This window comes from Aptenodytes patagonicus, chromosome 1 (assembly GCF_965638725.1).
Source record: "Aptenodytes patagonicus chromosome 1, bAptPat1.pri.cur, whole genome shotgun sequence".
NCBI lineage: Eukaryota > Metazoa > Chordata > Aves > Sphenisciformes > Spheniscidae > Aptenodytes > Aptenodytes patagonicus.
In genome coordinates, this window is record NC_134949.1 from 45090374 (window position 1) to 45108807 (window position 18434).

General features: G+C 39.1%; 1 long non-coding RNA gene across 1 annotated transcript; it reads left to right on the forward strand.

The window, feature by feature from the left end:
- The first annotated feature begins 263 nt into the window (after nucleotides 1-263).
- On the forward strand, nucleotides 264-12346 carry LOC143155703 (uncharacterized). Its single transcript, XR_012994460.1, has 3 exons — nucleotides 264-683; nucleotides 9024-9124; nucleotides 11886-12346. It is a non-coding gene; the product is annotated as an uncharacterized LOC143155703 (long non-coding RNA).
- The last annotated feature ends 6088 nt before the right edge of the window (nucleotides 12347-18434 follow it).

The window sequence follows — 18434 nt, forward strand, 5'->3', positions numbered from 1 at the left end:
AAAGCCTCCTAGATGTGGACATGAGTTTGCAGAGATTCGGGACACAATGTCCTGTGAGGTCTGTGGGCGGAAGAGATCTTTTTCTGAAAATATTTTGACAGCAAGTTAAAATAAAACTTGAAAAGTAGCGGTTTCAGAGTATGTATTACATGTATATTAAGCATTACCCAAGATCATTGTCTATCCATGGAAATAAACGATAAAAATAGACAGATCCAAATTAATTTTTGTTTTAAGAACTATGAAAAGTATCCCATTAGCTCTCTGTTTTAGGGGATATACATATGGTAATAATGAATTCAGGGTTGTTTTATAATTAAGCTACGTGCCCATCCAGTGCTGCAAAACTTGCAATGCATTGAGTGCAGTAGACTGTAACTGGAAACCGTTGACACATAGTGTTGGACATACCCTTGTCATCTGTGATTTTAAGGAACTGAGTCATAGAAAATGTACTGAAAGGTGATCCACTGTTTCACCATTTTTCCATGACTGTTGTGTCACCACCCTATGTATGGTGCTGAAAACAGTCCTCCCGATACTGTTCTTCATGTTTTGTTCTGTTTTCTAATGCTGTATTGCATGTCGATATGTGACTGTATTAGAAGGAATTGTAAACGGTAATATGGACCATCTGAATTCAAATACTGCGGGCATGATCTACAGGCATACATCATTCTCAGGTAAGGTGTGTAGTGGTCTTACTTCAAACCTTCTGTCTGTCCCTTTCCCTGCGAGTTGATTTCCAGATGACATCACGGAATATCAGCTGCATTTTTGCACTGGCTCTTGCCCAGAACACAGTTTCTGCCCTGTCCTCTATGTGGCTATGGTTACGAGGTATGAGACAAGTGCAAACCTACTTTTGTGCTGATCTCAGAGCTGAACTGTGGTATCAGTTGCATGTCTGTGCAGCATAGGCACCGTATGCAATTGTAAGGATAAACTGGCTTCCTATCCAGAAGTTCCCCCTACTGCTGTAGTAAATTCTGATATAAATTTTAGCACTGGTCATTGTTCAGTGTCAGCTGAAGACAGCAAGATGGATCCAACGTTTGATATTTTGCATGGCGATTCTCTTTTCCCAATAACTTTTCCTAAACGATGCTGAACTAATTACTTATTTTAATTATTTCTTCTCACAGCTCCCTTATCATGTAGGCCCTTTCTCAGATTCCACTATGTAAGGGAAACTGAAAATCAATGGCTTTTCAGCACTGAATACCAATGTCTATGAGACATTTCACAGATCCTACTTCATCAGGCAAAGTTTGGGATGAAGTTGTGCCTCTGTATTTCAGTTGAAAGGCAACATTTAGAAGGTTTCTGTTATATTTGGATCATCTTACTCTGCTTGTTGATTGGTGTTACCAAGGCGATCTTTTTGTAGGATGACAGCTGCACCCAGCCATCCACTGGGTGGATCATGAATAAACCATTCCAGTACTCTTTACAGTCAATAAGGAGCTGAAGGAAGTTTTACAATGATGTTCCTAAAATATTTTGCAGGAGATGGAGATCTGGATGATATAAAAAGAATACTTGGATACTGGAAACCTAATATGCCACTAAAGCTCTGCCATTCACAGTTGCATTCCATGAAGCCTGCTGAGCAGGAAGTGTGTCCTCGAACACACAGAGCATATTTGGGACAACATAACACAACCTTTGAGCTGAGTACTGCAAGATACAGGGCACTCTTGCCATCCATGCAGGAACACACTTAAATAAGCTTTACCATAAAATGTCCCCAGCTCACCTGAAAAACCAAACCACAGGAAACACCTATTATGACAGCGAGTAACAACTTTTGTGATTCAAGTTAGTGCTAGGAACCAAAGGACTCTATTTAGTCAATTCTTTAACTAATCTTAAATATATAAAGAAATATTTTGGCACCACAAGTGTAGAACATGGGCAGACAGAGCATAGACAGGGAAGAGGATTTTCTTCCACTAACGGAGGCATAAGCACAAAAGTAATTAAACCTGTACGTGTCTCTCTCTCCCTCCGTCTGCTGTCTGCGTGTGCTCACCAGTTGGGGATAACTGCAGATAAATAGCATTTATCCACTTTTAATTTGATTAATATATTGATAATCCCTTTCTCAGAATCCAGCATGAAACAGTTCTGTGCCTTTTTATTTACCAATCTTCTGTTGGCATTCATGATAGGTCCATTTAATGACTTTTCTTATGGAATTCTACTAATTCTGTGTTAGTGTTACAGAGACAATACAAATTGTGTGAATCTGGGCTTGCCTATTGTGCAAAGAATTCTTAAATGAGCTGCAATGACATAATACTGCACTCCAGGCATGGGCAAGGAATTGACCTGAGGAGACTGGCTGCCTAGCCTGTAATCTTACTCCCTTTTGAGAACACGACAGTTACCTGACAAGGCACTGTCCCAAGGCAGGGAGTCCAGAAAATGTTCCCAAAGCTGACTGACATTTATATGTAGGATTTTAATCTGAACTTTTCTCTGCTAAGGATAGATAAGAAAATTCAGAGCTAGCATTGTCACTGAAAACTTTACTTATCATCATGCAACTAGCTAAAATTCTATACCTAGTGCAATAAGGCAAACAGATACCCCTTTCCAATCTGGACATTATACCTTGAACACTAAAGATCACTGATTATCTGTGATTTGTCTTATGTTCTTCTTTGGCGTAATACCTTGATGATGATACCTAGTTCAGCACTCTAAATCTTCCTCTATGTTAGAGTTGAATTAATCTTGCCTAGTTTTAGTTATATAATAGTTACATATACAGTTTAAGCCAACCATCTTCTATTATTTTCAATGGGGAGACATGGACATACAGAGAGGACAGTTCATGCCAGATCTAGAGCAGATGTCTAAGAGAGGCACACCTATACAGAAGTGAATTTACTTTGTGTCTCTCTGCTTTGGCTATAGGAGTTTAGACAACTCAACTACCTGCCAAATATCGTATTCTGTAAATTTCAGCAGAGAAGAGCCTCTAAACAAAATATACCCTTTGTACCAAATGTACAATTTAGTTTTACTTCAGTAGGAAATGGAGCATCTATGCAAATAAGTCACGTAATTCCTGGTTCAAATCCCTATGCAGAGAAGAGTAAGTCACAGGAACTCATCTTTGCTGCTTAGGACACTGAGAAGCAAAACCTCTCATTTAATTGGTATTAATAGTGCCTTAAGCTTACAAAGACATACTGTCTTCTTCATGGTTCGCATTCAAAGTTTTGACATGTTTCTTTTATTTATATCTCTTTTTTCTCTTTCCAAATGGGAATTTTGAAATACTGACTTTGGAATAGTTACAGGTTTTCTTAGGGAAATCCTGAGCTGACCTGATAAAACAGCCAAAAGGAGGATGCTTTGATAAAAAATGTTCTATAGTAACGGCCATATTATTTCAATTCCTCAAAAATACACCTACTTCCTGTGGGGTGGCCATTACGTTAAGAACATATCTACTAAATATACCATACACTAAGAATGTGACTGAATGCTTAAGAAGGCAGATACATTTATCACTTCTTGATTTTCCCATTCTTTTTGCCCTTCCAATTCTTCTTATCCTTGACTAGCACTCCTAAGCAGGTTTTGGGGATGTATCAGGTTGCTGGTTAATGGAGATTAATTGTGTCAGCGATACTAACTCTGTACAAAATTTAATGAGACAAACATTCCTCTCCTGCATACTGGTGTGCTCTCTCTGAAACCAGAAGGGATCCCTGACATCACTACCAGAGCCAACTGGCAGTCAGAGAAAGATGGTCCTGTGCTAGTGTGGGAGAAAAGCTGTGCTTAGTTCCAAGTTTTCACAAACTTTGCATGCCTGAAACAAATCACTTCATTTCTGTGTATCTCAACCCCCTATGTCAAAAAAAAAAAAAAAAAAAAAATTGTATTACACCTTTTTTCCTAGCATTTATGTGTCGTATCTATTTATATTTGGAAGCTCTGTGGGGAAAGCAGTTTCTCCCAAAATGTCTTTACACACTCCTATCACAACTAAGAATACTTTCAAAGTAATAAATTCTTTCTCCTATCAACGTCATCCCAAAACAAACAAATGGCCAGTAGATTGTCAAGAGCCACTATGGACAGCATTGCTGCCACACAATGCTCGTGCTTTGCTTTGCCTTCATCATCCCTTCGGTTCTCTCATCTTGACAAGAAAGAACAAGCGGTAGGCAGTGGCTCTCAATACGGAGGGCATTAGCTAAGAGAACATTTGCAGAGAGCTAACTTCATCTTTCTGGAAAGGTTCCAGATGAGCACCCCAGGAGCACAGCAGGAATTTGTCACAAAAGGCATCTTCCTTCTTATTCAGTCTATGGGCAAAAATCTCTTGGCTCTGTGTCTGGAATAATAGAAGAATGACAAGAATTAACTTAAGATGCCAACATTTTTCCTAACTTGTGATTGCTCTTATGATATACCACATCCACACATCCTTTATCACACATGCATGCACAAGCAGATATTCAAGCTCTTGAAAGTAAAGGCACATCTGAATTGGTCAGGTCAGGTGTGACTAGCTTGCTTCAGGTTAGCAAAGGGAAGCACGACTTGGATTAATAATTATGACCATTAAGTCTTGATCTACAGAAGTAATTTATTCTGATTTAAAAAGAAGAACATGCAAGGGGTCAGACTGAAGCTTTCCTTTTTTGAATGTGCACTGGAACAAGTGGCAAGTTGCTTTAATGGAGCTGTGAAATACTTTGGGCTCTCATATTATCTGGTTCTCCAAAACCAGGAAAAATGTTCAGCAGGGTCTTGTAAGGAGACTTCGTGAAATACAAAATTGCTACGACAGCTGAAAGAAGGAGAATGCTTCCATTGAGAGAAAACTAATGAACAAGTGTCAAAATGGACAGTTGGTGTCAATTCCAGAAGGATTTAAAACTTAGACATGAGCTTGAAGAAACCATGTTAATAGAGCCAATATCTGTATGAAAAGAACCTTGTACTTAACAAAAATCCATTGTGAACAACATTTGAAACAGCATGTATGAAAATGCTTAGGAGAAAAGAATAGTGTATTAATAAAATATGGAAATACTATATTCTACTGATATGCAACATCATATGATGTGTTTTCTTTTTTCCAGAGAAAGACATTCCAAACATAAGTCAGAGTTCAGGATTTTGATGAACTTTGGTAAAAAGTTCATCTTTCCAAAGAAGCAAATCTCTGAGCAAGCCCTTATGGTTTTGTTTCTAAGAGATTACAAATGAAATGAAACAAGACTTCTATTACTATTTTAAAATAAATCTTTATGATCTATATAGAATATTTTCAATCACATTTAGGAAATTAGAGTATATACTGTAGAAGAACTATGTATAGTTCTTCTTAGAGAAGGACTGCAAAAATAATTTTAAGCTTTATATTTCAGCAGAGGCTAGCCTTGTGTTGCACACAGCTTACACACAATTCAAATAAAATTTCCATGCCAAAGAAATATCTCATGACTGGCAATGAGGGTCTGCTGGCATTGCTGGGTAATCAAAACCCCTGACTCTGGGCAGAAGTGAGCCCGCGGATGCTGTTGAGGCCAACATCATCAAAACAGCCCAGACACTCAGCCCAGTCCTGTTTCACAATGGAGCAGTGAGATCACAGGGCAATCAATGCCATCTGCATGCGAGCCTTTCCAAATGTATGCTCTTCTCCTGCTTGTCTGTATACTAGAAACACTTGTGGCTCTTGGGCACAGAAAGTTTTCTGTGTACAGACCAGACAGATTACAATCCACTCCATATTCCCTGAAGCCCTTTTGTGTGTGAAGTTGTTTTTTTTTTCTGTGTGTGTGTCTGAAGGTCAGAGAGAGCTATTGAGAAAGGAGTAATGACATACAATAGGAGTTGGCTTGTGCTAGAGAATTTCAAGGACATTTAAGTGTTACAGTGCTTAACTCTTGGACATCCTGTTGTTCAGCAGACTCCTTAGCTGACAAGTGCCCAAACTCAAAGCATGTAGAAAAACAGCCACTTAAGAAAGGCACTCTCAGAAATCATGAATGGGACTTAGGAGAAAACAAGGGCTGACGATGCAGATAAAACATGGCAAAATGTACGTGCCCACACAGCTGTATGATTGTCGCGCTCTCCTGTTAGGGAATCATCATCTAATTATCATTTAATTCTTGTCTAATTCAATTGGAATTGCCAATTCTTATTTCCCCTTCTAAAAAGAATCCAGGAGTAAATCTCTAGGCTTGTATTTTAAGCACTCAAATAACATGTAGGAGACACTGATTTATTTTCATCCTCTGCTTGATTCAGAACAGGGATCTGTTTATCCTTGTTTACCACATCTCAGGCAAGTATGTTGATCCCTGGCCTAAGGCTGCCAGGGAATTACATGTGCACTATCTGTCTTGCCCCAGTAGTGCCACTTTCAAGAATATTCAAATATTCATTCAGAAAGGGATGTAGCCTGAGGGGGGCAGGCTCTCACATGAAATGTGGAAGGCAGCTGTTCAAACACCCAAGTACAGTATCAAAAAAAAAATTACAGGAGCCTGGCTGGATCTTCTTCCTCCCTGCAAGAGCTCTGATACCTAGACTGCCTTTCTTTTTTCCATCCTTAATTCTCCGCAGTTATCCCAAACAAAGTAGAATTCTTTCTAATAGGGAACAATGACAGCATAGTTCATAGCAAAATAAGGGAAAAAAAGTCTTAGGAAGTCCCATAGTCTGTCATATTTTGCTTGAAGGCTACATCGCTCTTAACGGAGGTTTACATAGCTGCTGCTCTGCAGCTAAGCCAGTCTGGTGTTTTTCCTTCCATCAGGAGACTTACCTAAATCTGCCTTGTTATAACTAATTTCATGGGTTTTTTTCTATCCACATAATCACCAGCATCACTTTACTCTGTTCCTCCTTGCAGCAATTGCTTACTTGTTTGCTTGATCACTGCCAGCACTTTTTCTTGACTTTTCTATTCTCTAGTCTATACCACCACATTCATTCAACATTTACTTTGACAATGTTTCTAAGCCTCTCATCATTCTTGTTAGCATTCTGTGTTTTCTCTAGTTGTACCAGCTGTATCTGTTTTGAGATGCAGTGCAGTATCTGAAAATGGACACAGAATTACAGCTGAAGTCTTACCAGCCTAGAACAGGACGGAAGGACTACCTCATGTGCCTCCTTCCTGTCTGTATGTCCTAGTAGGATGTGTGGGTTTTTTTCTCAACAGCATGACATATGTTCATCTCACGATTCACTGTAACCATCAGTTTCCTTCTTTTGTAGAATTACCACCTACCTAGTTACTCAGTTTGTATTTCTGCAGTGATCTGGCTTGCCTAAGTGCTTATTGGTGCCCTTGTCCTTGTCAAATTTAAACCTGTTAAAGACCATATTTCTATTCATCACAATCAGTTTGAAATCTAAGCGTGTCCTCCAACAAGCTGATAATTCACACCATCTCTGTGATATCTGCAAACTTGATAAGCATATCCCCTATTCCATCATCCGAGTTATTAATTAAAACATGAGTTCCCAGAGTAGAACCCTGGGAAGTCCCTCATTTGAGAGTTCTTTGATGAGTTTCCAAGGAGTTGAATACCCATAGGAGTTTCATTCTCCTAGTCTTCATATGAGGATGTCAGGTAAAGCTGTATAAAAAAACTTCATTAAAATCAAATAAGTGACTTCCGCTTATCCCATAACCACCATAATTGTTCTCCTGTTATGGCAGGACAATAAATTGATTTGGCCCAGCTTATTCCTGAAGATTTTTTAGCAGGAACAAGAATACTCCATGTTGGCATTATTCACACCTTTGTATTCTTCCAGGTGCACACAAATGTTGTATCATTTTCCAGTATTTTCACAGAAAGTTAGGTTGAACTCCTCATCTACAAGTCCCTCTTTCCTTCTGTTTAAGGATATGCATTACATTTCCAATCTCTACTCTTCTGCAATCTCACTCATCCTCCACAAGTTCTCAAAGATATCAGGAAACGGCACTGAGAGCGGTTCAGCCAGTTCTCTAAGTAGACTGAGGCCAGACCAGTTTCAACATGTAAGTTAATCTAATTATTTTACCTCTTGGTTTTCCTGTCCTGTCCTGACTCTTTCTCCTTTTGTTACTAGTGCTAATAATTGTGTTAACCAGCTAAATGCACTTCATCTTTTCATTATAATTTGAATTGACAGAGGCATTAAGCACAGCATCATCTGTTAAGGGCTTTCTCTCCGGTCAGGCTCCCTTAGTTCTCTTGCTATTGCAATACTTAATGAAAGTTTCTTCTTACTTTTTATGCCTTTTGATAATGATTCCTTTCTTTGTCCTTTGCCTTTCTGATTTTGTCCTAACATGTCTATGCTGTCCTTTCTTAGTTCTTTCTTAGTGTCCAGCCTTAGTTCTGTCTTCTTTTGTTTTTCCCCTATCTTGTTCATGACTGCTCTTCCTCAGATTTAGAACAGAACATTAGAATAATGTAGGCTGGAAAGGACCTGTGGAAGTCATCTAGCCCAGGGCCAACTTCAAAGTTTGATCAGGTTACTCAGGGTCTTGTTCTGCCAAGATCGCCATTTATCTTATGGTTTCACTAAGAGGTAGGTACAGTCTCGTCAAGAAGAATGACATTCTGGTGAGTCCTGAACTGCTACATAAAACGCCCCTGCCTAAGCTGTGTTCAAGGTCCAATCTAGAAAGTGTGTTCTGGGTAGATCTGTTCTAGGTCCTGTCAACATGCCAGGCAGAAGCCCATTAAAAATAATGCACCTAGCTGCTTTGCTGTGCCAACGGTGAGGGATTCCTGCATATGTCCAGAAGATGAAGTTTAGATACCTCTGGAAATTTACTGAAGAAAAACGTGGCTGAAGAAAATACTTTTCAGACATCCCTAAGGTTTTGCAGCAAGGCCTGAAAATCTATGTTATGAATGTAGGCACCCAAAGTGGGGCACAGACACTTAAGTCCCATGTGGAATCAGGCCCTTGATGGCACTACTGCTAATTGGCACGTGCTAACCTATGCATTTCCTGATGTCTCTTGGCAGCTCTGAGACCCTTCTCATGGTTAGTCCAAGAAGGATTATCTATCTGGGTTTCCCTTCACTGGCCTGTCCTTTGGGACCTGATCCTGCAAACACTATCAGATGTAAGTAATTACAAAAAATACTTTGGGAGGCGAGACACTATTGGGATGTTCAGAAAGGGATTAGATAAATTCATGGCAACATGTCTGTAAACAGATATTAGCAGAACTAGGCAGGGATGTGCCCTATAATATCCCTGATTAGACAGTTCTTGATACTGAGGAAGTACAAAGGGAATGGATGACCAGAAGTGGCCAGGCTCATATGTGCTTGTCAGGATATTCTGCTAGATGGACTACTGGGCTGACCCAGCAGGGAATTTCTCACATATTATATATTTCTTACATGTGACATTTTTTTCCATTGTACTAGAAGTTGGAAGAGTCACTTACACTAATCCATTACTACTTCTGTAAGCTTACTGTGTCAAAGAACAAGTATGTGAATGGTGGACATAGACCGTATATAAGACAGGTCTGATGACTCTGATAATTGTTGAAGGAAGCCATTTGGTTCAGCTCAATAGTTTCGATCACATATGAATTCTTACGGCAAAAAGGAACATAAGGATGGCTGAGATTAATCTGATCTGTTCCTGCTAGTACTGCATTGCCTCAGGTACAACAGACTTAAGATCATAAAGATCTGAACTAAGATACCATCTTGCTGAACTGATGCTAGTAAACTGGACAAGGAGTGCTATGCGGGACGGTGAGAACTTGACAAGTATTATCATGTGATCTCTTTCAAGAATATCTGTAGTGCATTTCCGGTTGTCTTCACCACAGTTCGGCATGACTGCTTGTTGGGATCAGCAGCGTGCAATGACAGCTCAAATGAAAAAGCTGTTGGTATAACTTGGACTCATCAGACACAAATCAATTCTGTTGTCTGATACTGCTAAGTTGCAAACAAGTGATGAAGAATTCATGTTACTACCTCAGATATTTGTGAGGAAAATAATCTCAAGGTATTTCAAACCAAAAGCTATCACAGTCAGAAAGCTAATTCCTTGCAAGGGCCTGGTACAGTTGATAAGACCATTCTAGATCATGGCTTACTCGGAAATTTTTGGGCTCTTGAAAAGTCACATTAAGTAGTTTGACTAACTTTAGTCTTATTTACAACTTTCCGCATTCTGGTGTCAGTTTGAGTTACAGGCATGTAACTCAAATGTAACTTTCATGTTGGTCTGTACATGTATGCATGCAGTTCTTGAATGTGCTGTGTGTGACTAAGATGACTCGGTGACTTTTTTCAGAAATAAAAACACAGTTACTATTTCTTTTTTATTAGATAGCACATGTTGATGAGGAAAAAATTGTTTGATCACTTTAGGCAGTTTCTCTATTGATCATCAAATTCTTGCTTGAATTTCAGTTCTGGGACACTGGGAAGACACATTTATGTTCTGTCAGAGAATGTCATACATCTCAAGAAAGTGACATTACTTTTTTCCAGTCTCATATTTTCTTATCTTACTTCAGATATATGACTTTGCGAGCGGCTCAAAACTTCCCCAAACCACTAAGCAAGTTCACTGCTAATTGAACCCAGCATCAGGACATAATCACAGTACTGAACAGTTGGAATTCTGGAAAATAGTTTATGTGAAGTGTTACAAAATTCCTGGAACCATGGAAATGTCAAATTTGAGATGCTTGACTGAGAAACTCCCCAATGAGAGGTGATAATCTGAGCATCTGCAGACTCTTTGTTTATAAACTGTGGCTGCTGCCTGTGTAAAATCAACTTCTACAAAGACACATCCTCTACCTGGAAAGACAGCTAAATATAAGCAGCCACAAGGCATTGGTGCTGCTTGAGTGTGCTCACACACTACCTTTTAGCCAGTATAATGAATAATACAGTTTGTAAAGATGGTGCCAATTGTGTGACCATTTAATAACTCCTTGTTCCATTAAATACTCAGGCCTAGCATCAGCTGGCTCAAGACAAAAGAGAGAGAGAGAGAGAGAGAGACACCAAGTCTTTCTGTAAATCGACATGACTTTTGGATCCAAATGGAGCAACACTGATGATCCAGAACCTTCAGAGGGCTCTCTTCTCCAAAAGCAATTTCAATTAATTAGTTATTAATTAGTTGGCAATCTTTCTTGGTAATTCTTCACTAATGACACTGATATCTTGGATGCTGATTTCTAATTCTCTTGTAATAATGAAAAGTGATTTCCTTGGAAAGAACTGTAGTAAAAGTTCATCTAAGGCTTCTCGTAATGTCAGTTCCTTTACCATAATGTCCTTGAAGGTTAGTAGATTGTGCAGGATAGACTTCGCAGCTTGAAAGATGATGAAAGATTGAATCTTCAGGGACAATCAGCATCAGAGACAACTTCTCTCTTACCCATGTCACTGCTAATGACCATTCTTGTAAACATTTCAGAGCCTTTATATTCTTCACTGTGTATCTTCCAAATATGACAAAGTTTCTTTATCCTGTTGTTAAATACTTGTTTGATACTTGCAGATGAGAAACTTTGTTAGGTGATTCAGTTTCATATTGTAGAGTGGGCTCAACTGACCTTGTAGAAACACCACTCAGAATCTTTAAATTGATACAAAAACCACTGATGCTGTCCTTCACAGCCAAAGCGGAAATTTGGATGATTTTGTATTGTCCAGTGAATGTTAATGTGGTTGAGTTTTCAGTGTTTGCACCAACGACTTTATCAGTGATAGTCATATTCCTGATTATGCTGACCAGTTCAGTTTGACTACTTCTTTTCCTGTAGTAGTTTGCAGACCGGTAATCAGTTCTGAAATGTAAGTTCTGTCTTGCATATCTTTTACTTAATTCAACAGATCCTGATTCCTCAAAGCAAGACATGGTTTCCTGATGACAACAATGTGAATGCAAGAAGAAAGCAACCTGCGATTAGACTTGTACCCTGAAGACTGCCTCCCTGCTGTAGGCACAACTGCTCTCATTACTTCTGCTCACTATTGAATTTGCAGCTTTCTAATTAACATGGCTGCAAGTAACCAGTTCTGAAGGAAAAGAAAGATAAGGTGCAGTTACATGAATTGGCGAATGCCATGCTCTGAACTCATCTGGTTTTAACTCCTCCCTTTTCGTATACCATCTGGTTTCAGAAACCACCTGCAGACATTACTGAAAAGCTAATGCTGTTCCACTATGGCTGTCCGAAGCTGAAGGCAGTAGTTCCAACATAAAGTTTTTACAATTAGTTGTATTCTCATAAAATGACATTTATAATCTGTGATTAAAGAAATTTTTCCTTACATCCAATCTAAACCTCCCCTGCCGCAACTTGAGGCCATTTCCTCTCGTCCTATTGCTTGTTACTTCGGAGAAAAGACCAACACCCACCTCGCTACAACCTCCTTTCAGGTAGTTGTAGAGAGCGATGAGGTCTCCCCTCAGCCTCCTTTTCTCCAGGCTAAACAACCCCAGTTCCCTCAGCCGCTCCTCATCAGACTTGCTCTCCAGACCCCTCACCAGCCTCGTTGCCCTTCTCTGGACACGCTCCAGCACCTCAACATCCTTCTTGTAGTGAGGGGCCCAAAACTGAACACAGTATTCGAGGTGCGGCCTCACCAGGGCCGAGTACAGGGGCACAGGAAAAATTTCTTTACTGAAAGAGTGGTGAAACATTGGAACAGGCTGCCCAGGGAAGTGGTGGAGTCCCCATCCCTGGAGGTATTTAAAAGACGTGTAGATGAGGCGCTTAGGGACATGGTTTAGTGGGCATGGTGGTGTTGGGTTGACGGTTGGACTCGATGATCTTAGAGGTCTTTTCCAACCTCAATGATTCTATGATTCTATGATTCTATGATCTCATTTAAACACTGAGCTTTTTAGAAGTCCAAAGCACTCAGCGGCTCCCATTGAACAGAACGTGACTACGCTACTATGTATGGACCTAGCAAAATAAAATTATTTTATTATTTGTCATTTGGAGTTTATTTAGGAACTGCTGGTGCACAATTAGTTCTGTCTGTTCTATTTTTCAGTTATTATAGTAATCAATAATACTTCAAAGTAATAATTGTAATGCTTAGCACTTCCAGCCAAACATTTCTATTAGGCTGCTGTAATACACAAATGTTGTTTCCAAATAATGACACTGCAGGTCAACAGATTCTGTTATAAGCCAGCTGTTTCACACTTCACAACAAAGATATTTTCTCACTATTTTCTCTAAGTCTAAACATAGTTATATGTTGTCCAGTTACCAGTTTCAGAATACAGATCTAAGAGTGCTTTTCAAGGGATTATTTATCTAATCAGAATAGATTGTGTTTCTTTCTTCTAAACTTTTCCTCAGTGTTTAATTATCAAATCATTTCCCCAAAAAGCATAATTAGTACACTTTCTCCAAGAATCCAAGCACTTACATCAATTCAGTTGAAGCCTTATTTTTGATGATTTTTGCAGGCAGAGAGGGCATCTGGCAATCTTTTAGTCTATGCAGTTTCTCTGAAATGTTCTGCAGAGTGGTCTGGTGAAAAATGAAATGCAAGCATTTTTTGAGCATGCTTTTGTGAAATCTAGCTAGAATGAGAAGGGTAAGACCCATTTTGTCACACAGAATTTCTGAATACTATCCCCTTTTCATTCCTGTCTTGTGTCCTATGTGCCAGATGAATTGCATGGGGAAGGAAGAGTGTCAGCTCAGCCAAGGTTCTTTCTATACCTTGAGAAATGTCATGTTCTCTTTTAGGATGACCGTAAGACTCCTGTGTACTTTTGGAACATCGCAAGGGTGTTTTAACATGGTACAGTAAATGGTCAGAGCCATTTACTTATTTCAAAAATCTCAGACAACAAATTTGCAGATTTTCTTTGTGCCACATACCCCTGGCACGTTCAAGAGACCATGTTACAACATCTAGATCCCAGTATACTTTAAAGAACACATTTTTGAACCTTCAGGAAAGGCTCAGCCACTCAAAGCAAGTGAAATCTTCGTATATAAACATAGAGAAGTTATTAAGTGAAATTATGTGAAATGAACAGAACAGAGAGCTGAAGGCGTACAAAATGGACTGCTGTTATTTCTTGTACTGACAGATCACAGGTAACCAACCTTGTTTACAAGCATGTACCTTAAATGACACACAGCGAATAACAGAATGTCCTTCACAGCCTAAAACAGTTTTGCAGCTGTGCAACAGGTTCCGATAACAACATGATACAATATATGTCGGATTCAAGGTCATTATTGCTATTTAATACAGTGCAAATTTCTTTCCGGAAGACTTTCTCTCAATGGCTTCTATTTTTCAAAAGCAGCAGCTATTTTCCTTTTGAAAGCCCATGGAGATAAGATACATGGGGATTCTGTATTAACATTTCCTCTAGTCCCAGATACATTATACAGAATTTATTTTTAAAGTTTGAAGGTGATACAGGCTGTCATGTTTGAAGGCTCACACGACTGTAACTGAAGGGATTAGGAAGAAACTTCTCTGTTGCAACCTCTTCAGAGCATCCTGTATCTTCCACTGAAACGTCTGATATGGGCCTTTCTCAGAAAATACAGATGACAGATTTAGTGGACAGCAGTGTGGCACCTTGAGCACTTCATCCCTGTATTTGATGGGAGATAAAACTTCAAGGACTTTTGAGGTATTTTCCAGGTGGACAACTGACTAGGTTATCACCAGGAAGGGATGGAAGTACATTTGTCTTTCAATGATTAGAGGAAGCCCGCAGATGCAGGAAACTGTAAGTGACACAAAAGGGCCCCAAAATACACCAACTAGTGCACCAGCCCAAACCAAGTGGAGATGGTAAGAAGAAGTTAGAATGAAAATGAAAATATTTGAAGATCAGTGTATTCTTAAGGGATAAAGAAAGGTAGATCTGTGAAAACATTTTTTTCTTGCTACAATGCAGAAAAAGAGGGAGAAAATAGGAAATGTTGTTAAGAATGAATGTACAAAACCTTTTTTTTTTTTTTTTTGCATTAAAGCCCAATAAAGCCCAGGGATTATGGATATACAGCAAACAAGAGACTTGTGAAAAGCTACACAAAGAAAGGAATCTGACTGATGCTTGGCAGGGGAATGGTCACATATCAGACTACCCAAAGTACATGTTGTGAACATTACATTCAAATCAGTCAGGAACATATTTATGGAAATTAAGATGGTGCATACACGCTTTTCAAAGCTGAGACTGACTCAGCAAAGCTAATCATTGTACCTAAGGAAGAACTTGGAGGAAAACACTTAGGACATAGCAATTATCTCTGCTAAAGCAGAAAATATGACAGGACAGCAAAAACAACATTCTGTATTTACCATACACTGTAAAAGATTGATGGCATGCCACCCAAAGGTTCTCAAGCAAGTCATAACAAAGTACATGATACAAGCTTTATTTGTTCAATTAAGAGCAACGTAGGATGCAGAAAGCAAGAGGTAACGATGACACATGGAGAACAAAACCTTGAAGTACAAATCACATAAAATGTACAAAGTACAAATCATGGTGAAATCAACACTTCTTCAAAATTATGAGCTAAATTGATTGTCCACAAAGGCAGAAGAATACTGAAAATAAAATGAACAAATTTTGAAATTATATTCAACAGAGAAGATATATAAAATCTCATGAGGAACAGGGAATTCTATAGGGCTATGACATGGTTGCATTACTTCCAATATTGTAGTTACATTTTGGCAACAGTAATATCTCAAGAGATTCCCATTTGAGTTGTTTCTGCATTTTAAATCCACATGTGCATGGAATAATTGAGGACTGAATTGATGCAGCACCAGGAAATAAGTCAAGACCAAGTAATGCCTGCATTTGACTACAGCTTATTATCTTTATCTTAATCATCCAATGTTATGTATCTGTAATCAAATGGCTCATTAAACTGGTACGCCCATATGTCAGAGAGCTAACACCAGGAAACCAAAAGAATATTTGGCAATGGATGATGAAACAGTTGAATACAATTTATGTATAAACAGCGATCATTCGGCATAATCATTTCATGATTTTGTGATGTGCTGTCTTAAACAATCCCTATGTTATTGCTGAGGAGGGAGTTGTCTACAGCCATTACTTCACTGTATCTTCACAGTTTCTACTTCCAAGCCACTATCATCCTAGTTTTCCATGAAGATCCATGGCTTTGCAAAAATCCCTTGTGAGCCCCAGAAAAGTAAGCTGTCATTTTTCCACAGTCTGAGCACTAAGCTCTTTCTGTCCATAGACAGCAGGGATGTGATTAGCCTGAGTGTTGGATGCAGAAACTAGCTCTCCACCCACCCTTTCCTTCCTTTCACTTGCAGAATTAAAATGAATATTTATTTATTTTAATTAGTAGTAGCAACTATGGTTTAACTATTGCCTTTTTGACTAAGATTGGGTTTAGATGTCACAGTCGTCATGTTCTGAAACTACGTAGTGTGAAAATGCACTTTACGCTTCCAAGAGTTTGTAGTGTAAACAGACAAATAAGTATATGACTGTAAAAATGGCCTTTCATGTAATTACAAAAAATGTGATGGCAAAAATATGATTGTATGGCACATGATGTGTCTTGTACTTGTGTCGCATTTCACGTCCCCCATTTTTTGCCTAATCACAAGTAGAAGACATCTGTCATTATTACTACCTTTTTCCCTGCAAGGAATGCCTGCTTGTGGATAGAACCATGGAAAATGCTTGCCCCAGCCAGCAACAGCGCAACGGGCCTCCGGTTTCTGATTGGCACTCCCTCCTCCCCAGGAAAACGTCTTGTAGTAAAATAAATGTGTTTGTGCAGTGGTGACTATTTGTCACCGTAGACCCTGACACAGGCATTAAAGCATCTGCCATTTAGAACTGTGTCTCATAACTGCCTAACATGAGAGCTGTAATGAAATCCTACCTTACCATATTGAACTAGAGAAGTCTGTTTAGTTAGCAAGGTTGCACCTCTCAGATACTAACAGGACTGTAACTGATATGAACACTAAAGTCCATATCCAGTCAAAGGAAAACAGCAATAACTTGGAACAGCTATACAGCAAAGGCATCTGCGAATAAGAATTTTTAAATCTTCCCCTACAAAGACCGTAAAATTATACGAAGCTGTCTTTTCCAGGTTTCTACCTTTCTGGCTTCCCAGCTCCAGAGCATATACTATACCATTCACTACTCCACTTGCCAAACTTGCATTTGAGGGATGGTTGCTCCCACATGCTTTTAAATTCTCTGAAATGGCACATACTTCTACACAAGCACTGGCATGCACAGTACACGCACTTCCACTAATCAGTTCCTAAATCTCCAGTGAGAGTGCGTGTGACAATGTGGATATGCAAATAATATCATTTCCATGGACAAGCAGAATTTGAATACGGTCAAGTAAACAACAGAGTCTAGGTAAGCAAAAGTCAGCTGGTAGTCTAACAACATATATAAATGAAAATCAAGAATTAAAGCTGGTCCGTGTTACCCCTGCAGACCTCTGTGAAATTCAGGCATTTTAAGGCAAGAAGAAATAATGAAGTTCAGCAAAGAAGTGCTCCTACATACCACAAGCCATGAAGTTCCATATGCTCTGTTCCGGTAGCAGGAATTATTCTTCCATGAATGTCAGTAAAGTTCTTTTGCTTAAATTTCCTATAGGTCATTGTCAGCATAAGAAATGCTGGTCCCCCGTAGCCTCCACTGCCCAGACTTTCAAGAAAACTCATGGAAAATCTCTAACCTCTGTTCACCAAACATTTCTGTAGTAAGTTGTAGGTTCAGGGATAGATACATGTTCTTTACCAGATTACCTATCTTTTGTGCACCAACTTTCCCCTTACAGTTTCCATATCCCTCAGTCATTTCAAACATGTTTAAAAAGTAAAGATATCTCAGTCCTTCCATCTGCTTAAAATTTCCTTCTGAAGGGAAAGATGAAGTCTCTCATACCCCTTAGCTTTTGCAATCCTTGGCATAATAGACTATTTCAGCAGCAAATCTCATAGTGCAGCAACATGTCAAGGTTTTCTCTAGTTCTTCCCAATGAACTGTGACTATGAATACATTAGCAGATAATACAGGTGCATCAGGAGCAGATCTGTGGAAACTGGCAGTGCTGAAGACCTAGCATCCACTTCACATTTCAGGGTGCCTTCTAGCTTAGTTTCTCCTGAACAGAACCCAGATGACACACCCTGTAACAAGTATCAAAAATGCAGTAAGCGGGAGCTATTCGGAGATTTGCTCCACAAGGGCATTCCTGACAAATTAAAATGAGAATGGAAACACATCCTAGGTTAGTATTTGAGTGCACCTCTTGACACATCAGGAGAAATGGCAGACAATTAACTCTCTAATAGCTTAGACTGGTGTCCTAACTGTGTAACATACAGATTACAAGTGACAACAAAACA